Raw genomic sequence first — 10,437 nt, forward strand, 5'->3', positions numbered from 1 at the left:
GTCCCCTGGCTCCACCAACTGGATGCCAGTAAACCCCTCCAGCTATACCACCACCAATGTCTGCAGACCACCCATTGGCCCATGGAGGGCAAACTTGCTCCTGATTGAGAAACTCCACTCTGAAGCGTGAGGAAGAGAGGCTACCTTTCCTCCACGTGCCTCCTTTTTTTGGGGAAAGCATGGATTTTCTGTTCCTCAGGAGTTGAGGAGCTTCTTGCTGAGGCAGCTGCTTGGTTTTTTAGTGCAGCCAAATAAGAAGTGATGGGGGCAAACACAGCTTGCTTCTGTGCATCCTGAGGGGTGAGAACTTGGTTTGAGGGCTGATCATTTACAGGTTGCAGAGTGGATAGGAGGAAATCGCCTGAAATGTTGGATTCAGCGCAGAGGAGGAATCAGACAAAGTCATAGGCTTGTCTTTCCAAGCATTACTGAATTCTAAGCCGTATACTAATGATCTCTCCAACAAGCTTAGATATAAAAAAGAACTTGGCATGTGCTATTATTTTAAAGGGATCTTTTTCATTAATATATGTTAAATTTAGGGTGAAGTCAGTGGTGGTGGTAGTGACAGGGAATCTAGTCTTAACCAGCTGCTCCAAGTTATTTACAGTAGGGAATTAGTACAACCATCTATTTTTTAAGCTTTTAATCTGTTATAATAAAGAACATACATTTTCCAAGTCACTTGTGACTCAGTCTGCATCTCAGAATACTAAAAGGAAAATACATGGGTAACTCTAGCATCCTAATTTCACCAAAACAGAATCATATGTGGATCATCATAAATCATAGCATTTGTTGTTTCTCTACATGTCTTTTCGAAAATCTTTCCTCCTCCCTTCAGCACACATGCACCCAACCTAGAGAATACAGATTAGAGGAAATATGACCAAGTGTGATGGCTTTTGCATGGGGGAGAAGGAGGTAAAAAGAAAGGGAGGGAGGAAGAGAGTATATATGTATGTGTCTATATATCTAGATATAAAACATACGCAATATACATAATATACATCATGTATATAGTAATATATAAGAAACACAAAGTGCTCATGAAAATAGACATGAGCTTGCATATTCCAACTCAAACGCCATGTTGTTCCTCTCCTGCTAATTTTGACTAAATAGCTTTATTTTTTAATTTTTTATTTTTTCAGACAGAGTCTTGCTCTGTCTCCCAGACTGGAGTGCAGTGGTGCTATGTCAGCTCACTGTAGCCTCTGACTCCAGGTTCAAGTGATTCTCCTGCCTCAGCCTCCCAAGTAGCTGGGATTACAGGTGTGCACCACCATGCCTGGCTAATTTTTGTATTTTTAGTAGAAATGGGGTTTCACCGTGTTGGCCAGGCTGGTCTGGAACTCCTGACCGCAAGTGATCTGCCTGCCTCAGCCTCCCAAAATGCTGGGATTACAGGTGTGCGCCACTATGCCTGGCCTAAATAGCCTTATTTTTTTATGTAAATGATTTCTATTTATCATTAAATATTACCCATTTCTCAATTTTATTTCTTCCATACTGTAAACTATGAAGCTTTCTGATAATTTTTTTAAAATAATCTTATGCTTTTGGGAGTAGACTGAGGAAAAACAAGACATATTTCAATAGGAAATTGTAAATGTGCATCTGAATGAACTGCCTTTCCGGGTAAAGGTGTGCCAAGGTCAGGCAGCTGAGCCTCCTTGGAGAGGAAATTTAGAAGGTGGTAAAGAAAATGGAAAGTTCCTGCAGCTGTACCAATGACAGCTGGCCAGAGTTCTCTGGTGCTGGAACTGGAAATGAGCTTAGAGACGATATGTACAGGGGTCACAAACCAAAATGTACTGCAGGCATTCTGATTTCATGTGTTTCTAAACACAATGCATGATGAATAAAACACCAAGTTTTCCTGCCTAGTGAGTTCTTGCCAGACCTGGAGTCTATTCCTTTCTCATATCCTTATATTTAATTTCGTGTATTCCTGTATTCTGTCTAGTTTTCTGCAGTGCCACCCTCAGCACTCAGAGGGCAACGAATGACTTTGATTATGTTCCTGAGATCAGTCTTTAGATTAATAGAATAAATGGGAGAGGCAATGGAGTTCTTGCTTGAGGATAGGACTTTTGTGTACCAGCTTGGGTATGGGGAGTGTCATGAGAGCAGCTTTTCTTTTATGAACACACACATTTGAGGCGTAAGCTCGCTTTTTTGTAGCTTGTTAGTAAAATAATCTGGTTTTTAATAGTCTTTCATTTTTGCTACCTTTTGATGGAGTACACTAAAAAAAAAGTAATGTCTTGGCAGCAAATGGCCCTCTCTTGAGGATGGTAACTGTGGAGATGTTCACTTTAGAGTGGAATATATTCCCAATGTATGGCCTGGAGGCATGGAGTTTAACTAGGAGGCATGGAGTTTGCCAGTGTTGCCCTGGCAGCCAGCTTGGAAGCTTTGGCATGTGAGGTGCATGCAGGTGTGGGGTGCCGTCTTGCTGCATGAGGGGGCAAAGCTGAAGAAGGGGTTTAGACGGGACCTGTGCGAGGCCACATACCCTACTGAGGAGGCTGCTAGAGGGGTGTTCATAATGTTAGGCTGCACCTTCCCTTGTACAAGTGAAGACTGCATGTAAAAACCTGTTTTGCTTTGGTAAAAATAGAAAGTTGTATATATAGAGAAATACAAACCTATTATGCACTGGAGCATGTATATAGTATTTATATGACTATGTATTTGTTTGTATATCTCTGTATCTATAATTGCATGTATCTATACACACACACACACATATATATATATATATAAACATGCCTATAAATACAAATACACACATACACATTTCTAAGATATTTCTGAACACATTTCTAACATACACATGTTTAAGATTGGATGCCCCAGAAACAGACCTTGAGACAAGTATGTATGTGTAAGTAGTTTATTTGGGAGATACAGAAAGCATGGGCAGAAGAGTGTGGAGGGGAGACAAGGATGAAGCAGCAGCCAGTTGAGGGAATGTCACTAAGTGCTATGGTCTGAATGTCCCCCAAAATTCAGTTGAAACTTAATTGCCATTGTGGTGGTATTAAGAGGTGGGACATTTAGGAGGTGATTAAGCCATGAAGTCTCTGCTCTCATGAATGGCCAAGTGTCCTTATATAAGGGCTTGAGGGAGGAAGTTCATCTCTCTTGCCCTTCTGTCACTCCCGCGATGTAAGGACACAGTGTTCCTCACCTTTGGAGGTTGCAGCAACAAGGCGCCATCTTGGAAGCAGAGAGAGCAGCCCTCACCAGACACCAAACCTGCCAGCACCTTGCTCTTGGACTTCCCGGCATTCAGAACTGTGAGAAATAAATTCCTGTTCTTTATAAGTTACCCACTCTCAGATATTTTGTTATAACAGTACAAATAGACTTTGACACCAAGTGAGCTACCATTGTGTGTGACCAGAGCTTAGTCTTGCTGGGGAAAGTCTGGAAGCCAGTGTAAAATTCATGCCTCAGAATGTTTTCACTGAAGGAGTGAGATAACTGAAATGTCTACACACCAACTCCAACCAGGCTTTGGTTGAGGGCTGCTCCCGGGGGTCTTGATTGGGTAACATTTCCAGCCTACCCCTCAAGTGGCAGAGTGGTCTTTAGCAGCAAGAGGAAGAAACACAAAAACAGGTATTTATCAACTTACAGTGGAGTTATGCTCTGATAAATGCATTGTAAGTTGAAGATATCTTAAGTTAAAAATGCATTTAACACACCTAACCTACTGAACACTGTAGCTTAGCCTAGCCTGTCTTCAGCATGCTCAGAGCATTTATATTAGCATATAGTTGGACAAAATCATCTAATACAAAGCCTATTTTATAATAAAGTATTGAATAGCTCATTAAGCTTCTTAAAAACTGTACTTAAAGTGAAAAGCAGAATAGTTGTATGGATACTCAAAAGCACATATTCTACTGAATGCATATGGTTTAAGTCAAAATATCATCAGGGACTAACTGGACTGGAAGTTAGAAGTATGGGCATGTGCACGCACCAAGTGGTAAGGGTGAGAGGATGTGGGTACGGCAGCAACAGAGTCAGCTACAACATATGTATGTGTGCATATGTGTCCATATATATACATGTAAACATCTATACATTCATGTGTTTGTGAATATGTATGCGTATATATGCAGACACATATGCATACACACATATGCATAAACACGTTTGGAAGACTAAGCCTTTAGCTTTTCCCCAAACCTATTACTCTCTTTCGCCTCCAGTCCTTTGCTCATGCTGCTACCCTGTCTGTAATTCCTTTCTTCTGCTTGCTCACCTGGTGAATCTTGACCTTTCCAAGTCTGTTATCACCACCCCAGTGCAACTCCCTGAGAACATGATTCCCCCAAGGAGAAGCAAATGTTTTCTCTTTTGTATTCCTGAGGCTCCATGGCTCTCATTTGCTATAGCTTCCCTGCCATCTTTCCCTCCCTCCTCCCCCATGCTTAGCACCACTGGCAGGCGCTCAACAATGTTGTCCCCCTTCTTCTTTCCTATTGCTGTCTTTTGATGTAGTACACTAAGAAAGAGTAATGTTTCCTCTTCCATCCTGTAACTTCTGCTCTTCCAAGCTGGCCAGCCTATTCTTGCCTGGGAGAGTAACTCTGGTCAGATATCCCCTTATCACTAGCTTACTGTTTGCCTTGGGGGCACACCCTAGGGAGTTGTGTGTGTGTGTGTGTGTGTGTGTGTGTGTGAAGCATCCCTTGGGGGTATTATCCAGCTCCAGTGGATGAACTGCAAACTCTTCATGGTGTCCCCACTGGCAAGTGGCTTGTATATGCCATGTGGCTTGTATTTGTGGTCCAACCCACTTAGTTACACTCTCTGAATTTGTGAAAATCTGTCTACTGATGTTTTTGTGATGTGGTGACAGAGAGGCAGACCACCAGGAAGACACTGTCTTATTGAGATGGATTCCTGAGATCATGAAACAAATGCCTCACACGTGATTGTACATCCTGGTTTCAGCTGGTCCATCTCTATGGCATTCCAGACAATTGAGAACATAACATTTACAGATTATCTGGAGGGGATTTCACAACCTTTTGCTCTTATCCATTTCAGAAGCAGACCTAACATTTTTAGGTGTGACTATCATCATGACTCACTTAGAAAACGTGGTGCTTTCTTATCACTTGTTAAACTGCCTCATCCCTGTTTACCCATTATGGAAATAAAAGAGCCAAGAGAACCACTTCTTCAGAGTCCCGATATTCATCAGGGGAGTGACAGCTTGAGTCCCATTAGCTGTTCCATATAGCAGTCTGAGTCATACTAGAGTGCATTCTTTATGAGATGTGTTCAGTGCACATAAGCACTATATTCATTTTTAAATGGAAAGAGGATTCTTTCCTAACACTGAAGCAAACAGTAGTTTATAAAGTATACTGAGTGTTGGTTAAAGCACACTTTGGCTTCCTACCTGCTTAACTGTACAGCAGACAGCTTTGTGTGGCTTTGTTCAGTCAACTTTTCAGGAAACAGACTGGTAGCAGCCGGCGCAGGCATTTCTGTAAAACCTGTCTTCAATGTTGTGAGACTAAAGACCAAGGTGCCAATGAGAGATGTTTGTGTTCTTTTTACCAAACTATTTTAAGAACCCCAGGGGCTCAGTGTTCTTGGAAATTGCTTACAGGAGGGAGTATAGCCCACAGAGTGCTAGGACACTCTTAAAAGAGCAGCAAGTCCTCTGTCTGTAAAACCAGCCAAATTAACCGGCCAAGATCAATTACTTTTGCTGACAAAGGCGTATTAAGTTCAGAGGAGTTTTACCAATAAACATGGGTTGTTAATGGGCTGTCTGTGATGGAGGAGCTGTGCTTTATTGGCTCTTAGAAGCCCTGAAGTCCATAAACACCTTTGCTCTCACTTATACTTTAGATATTGCAAAGTGCTGTCTCCCAGGGAAAATGAAACTCCAAGGAAGGTTACTTGAAGAAAGCAAAGAAAATGGAGACCCTCATGGCTTCCCTGTCTCTTAGACTGGATTCTTGAAGATGTTCTGAGCAGCCAGGCAGGGTCCAGCCTCTGTCAACCTCTCTGACCTCATCACTGTCCCTCATCCTTGTCCTCTCTGCTCTGGCCACTCTGGCCTTCAGACAGAACCTCTCCATCCTTGCTACACAAAGGGAGGACTCCCACCAGCAACGTGGGTCTCACCTGTGAGCTCGTTAGAAATGCGACATCTCTGTCCCTCTTCCAGGCCCACTGAATTGAAATCTGCCATTCCACATGATCCCAGAGGTTCATTTGCCAAATAAAGTTTGAGAAGCACTGGCCTCATATCTCATGGCTTTTACTTAGGCTGCTTTTTCTTTTTCCTCCCATTTCTCCTTCCGATCACCCTATACCTAGATAGTCTCCACCCACTCATGCGGCACTGCAAAGCCCAGACATTCCTTCTTTAGGGAAGCTTGTTCTGATTCCCAAGACCAGATCACTTCCTGTTGGGAAACTCTTTCATAGCACCCCATACTTTACTCTCCAAACATCTAAGATGATTTGTAATTATATATTTTTGTTTGTGATGGTTTTATTTAACTCCATCCATTAGGGTAAAATGGTGACTGTATCTTCCGTGCTTGGCACGTAACGAGTATACATAATAATTTGCTGAATTCATGAACGAATGGATGCTGGTTTTTATTTTCCTTCTTTCCCCCCACTGCTTCTCTTCTGTCTCTCCTACTTTCCCCACCCACCCCAAACATTTAGTCTTCACCAAGTCAGGAGAGAATAGAGAGATGCATGTCATCGTGGATGAGCTCAGAAAGGAAGAGGGATTCATTTCAGCTGCTGTAGAGCTTATGATAAATTGTTTGGTATGGAATGTGTATGACTTCCCTGAGGATGTCTTGTTTGAAAAGTGTTCCTAGGCCTCAGAGATCCCCACAAGATCTGGTGACAGGAAGCTGTGGTGGCAGGAAGCAGTCACCAACGATCAGGGCCACTCACTGTGGCAGAGCTTTTGAAAGAGTAGAATCCCCTATCCTCAGAGTTGACCTTGCTCTGAAGTATATGGGGGACATGACTGACCTCCTGTTCCAGCGTTTCCAGCTCAGATAGTGGTTCTCTGTAGTAGGAAGCAAAGAGATGTCTCATTATTTCTGTGGTCACATGGTGCCCGACTGTGCTGTTTCTCCTTTGACTTGGGGACTTGGGACCTTCAATGCCTGAACCCTCTCTCATGGCCTCTGCCTTACTTGCAATAGTATGTGCAATTTGATGCATTTTAGTCATAAGCTGTCATTATATCTTCCCTGTCCACAGGGAGAAATTTGGCTACATCTGGGCAATAAATTGGAGAATTGAGCAATTATTGAGCAAATTAGATCAATGTGGGCAGTTTATCTAACTAGTGTGGGCCAAAAAGCCCCAGAGGAGTTTTCAAAACTAGTCTGAAATATTGGTGTAATTGCTGCGATGTTCCATTTTGCACTATGGATGTACCATCACCCTGAGGACAAAAAGGTCTTGATTTTGTACAGTCAATTGGAAAAAAAAGTGTTTTCTTAAAGGTCTGGATAGCACTTGGCCACTAGGAGGGGCCTTCAACTTGCTTAGAAAAGTAGCTGGTGTTCTGCTTGTTTTGTGACTGGACAATGAGCTTGTGAATCTTGGTGTTTTATGTTAGAAAGAATCCGAATAGGTGTGGTTTACCTGTCCGCCAAGGCTTCTAGCGGAAGGTCTATTGTAATGCCATTGTCATTAGATTGAATCCGCAAATGCACAACTATTGTTATGGGATGTCAAATTCTGGTTTCTTGAAAATACCACCAAAATGACCTGTTTATAAGGCATAGCTGAATTAATTGCCTACCATAGTCATTGATCATTACCTTGACAGAGCCTTAGTAGCTTTTTGGAAGAAAGAGGGCAAAGTTGGGATGAGGTTTTAGGGGATCTGGCTTAAGAGGGGTCATTCAGTGTGAGGACTTGATTTGGACTGGGAAAATTTCATGGTATGTTAGTTTAGAATTGCAGAAAACAGTAAGGCAAGAGCTTTAAATCACATCTTAAAACGTTCATGAGCATAGTTATCTGTGTTACTAGACTGTACTTTCAGTGAGTAGAGTACTTTTAGCAAGTTCCTGAAACCAGTAGGAGGCTCAATTTTTTTTATATTAAAAATATTGGGAGTAATTGTTACATATTTTAAATTCTACCTCATCCTGGACTTAAATGTTTTCAGGCCAAATCCTAAATTTTAACCCTCATGTATGTTTTTATTTTAATGGCTTGTAGATTCCTTATGATTATTTCTTTATATAATTTGTTTGTAGCTGAAATATTCTGTAAAGCTATTCTTCTACATGGGGAGACATTGACTTCAAAACGAGCACAACAGGGAAAACGTTGGAAAATAAATATTTCTTTGACATTTGAGCATTTATATGAAAATGCATAGTTTGAAAAGAAATCCACAAATGATTTATTTACAGAGGAATTATTGATAATAATAGTTATTATTACTAAATGTGTACCCTGTACCAGGTACATATAGTATATAATGTTAATTTTCACAATTGTTCTGCAACCTAGAAGGTCTTAGCATCTTTTTTTTTTTTTAAAAAAAAACCAAACCCAAGCTTCTGAGAAGTTTAATAGCCTTCCTAAAGTCAAAAAGCTAGCAAGAACTGAAGCCCTAAACTGCCTGATTGTAACGCTCCATGTCATTTCTCTCTGTCTATCCTCTCCCTGCACCAACCAATGCAATTTTGAGATATTATCTATAATTGTTGGTGGAGAGTTGAAACTGGGAAATGGCATTTGAGTCTATGGAGTGAAGAACAACCAGCCATTTTGAGGGAGAAATAATGGTGATGCAAACATCGGGAAAAAACCCAAATCTGGTGCAAGAAATATTAACACAATAAAATAATAAATTACACTTCCTCTCTCCAAAGTTCACACGTCTAAGCAAGTTTAAACTCATACCAGATTTCAGCCTTGGGCATTGAGCCCAAGCCTTTGTCACCATAATGCCAGTGTGGGTGAAGAACACATATCTGTTACCCTCAGGTAAGTTGGAAAATTGAGACATAATCTATAATGCATCTCCTTACTAAGAAAGTATGCATACACAAAGAAAATGTGATAGTTTCTGGGCAGAGCCACCCTCATTGCCTCTGCGTCCAAAGATAGATAAAAATAAGTGTTTATCCAGCTGGGTACAGTGGCTCACGCCTGTAATCCTAGCACTTTGGGAGGCTGAGGTGGGTGGATCACAAGGTCAGGAGTTTGAGACCAGCCTGACCAATATGGTGAAACCCCGTCTCTACTAAAAATACAAAAATTAGCCGGGCATGGTGAGGCATGCCTGTAATCCCAGCTATTCAAGAGGCTGAGGTTGGAGAATTGCTTCAATCCAGGAGGTGGAGGTTGCAGTGAGCCGAGATCACACCACTGCACTTCAGCCTGGGCAACAGAGCAAGGGTTCAAAAAAAAAAAAAAAAGTGTTTATCCAGTGAGCTTAACTCTCCCTTGCAGTAGTCCACTGAAGTTTAAGCATTAATTTTGATAGCTCTCCTTGGAGATTTTATGAAGGAGTTGGGTTCACCTAGACATAGCTTTCAGTGGTTCTGAGAATGTAAATTTATCCTCCTGGTAGATGGAAGGAGAAATTGTGTCACTGCTTTTGAAGTTACTTTCTCTTATCTGTCTAAGAAGTAGATGTGTTTATAGATGTGAGTGAAACTTGGAAAAGGGATTAAAGTTGGTAGAAGAATTAGCTCAATTGATTAAGTCTCATTTCGTTGTATCCTTGAAAAGATCATTTCTTTAATTTTCTTCCTCATCCTTTTATTTTCTCTAAGGTCTGTCAAATTATGAGTTCCATTTATCCCCTAAAAATCCTAGAAAAGATATGAATTTTACTAAATGCTGAAGACTTTTCAAACTATCTGTCCATTCGTCTTTCTATCTTTATATCTCTGTCTGGCCCCTACAGCCAGCCAGTCCTTTGTTAGCTTAACCATGTTTGAGGGTCTATTCTGTGTTACACGCTATATTAGGCCCTGAGCATTCAAAAATGAAGAGGAATTCACTTTTCCTTTTCAGCCAAATACAATCTATTGACTTGTGAAAATAAAACCATAATGCAGCCTTTCTTGTGCCACATGTAAAGCATTGTATGATAATTTTTAAAAGCCTAGATATATTGAGAAATGAAAATAATTGTACAACTCAGGGATAGCTACTGTTAATATGATTTAATATGTTTCCTTCTAACTTTTTTCCCTCCATATGTACATATAATTCTGTAGGTAGTTTTATATCTTTGTTATTTTCATTTAACATTATATTGTGAATATGTATCCATTTCATGAAAAAGTTGAGAATACTTTTATTTTTTTTATTTATTTATTTTTTTTTATTATACTTTAAGTTCTAGGGTACATGTGCATAACGTGCAGGTTTGTTACA

General features: G+C 40.7%; 1 protein-coding gene across 1 annotated transcript in view; it reads left to right on the top strand.

The window, feature by feature from the left end:
- Positions 1 to 10,437, top strand: part of BMPER (BMP binding endothelial regulator) — a 256,801-nt gene that overhangs the window by 68,328 nt on the left and 178,036 nt on the right. The gene's annotated exons all lie outside the window — the stretch shown is intronic.

Source organism: Colobus angolensis, unplaced genomic scaffold, assembly GCF_000951035.1.
Source record: "Colobus angolensis palliatus isolate OR3802 unplaced genomic scaffold, Cang.pa_1.0 Scaffold302, whole genome shotgun sequence".
NCBI classification, from domain to species: Eukaryota; Metazoa; Chordata; class Mammalia; order Primates; family Cercopithecidae; genus Colobus; species Colobus angolensis.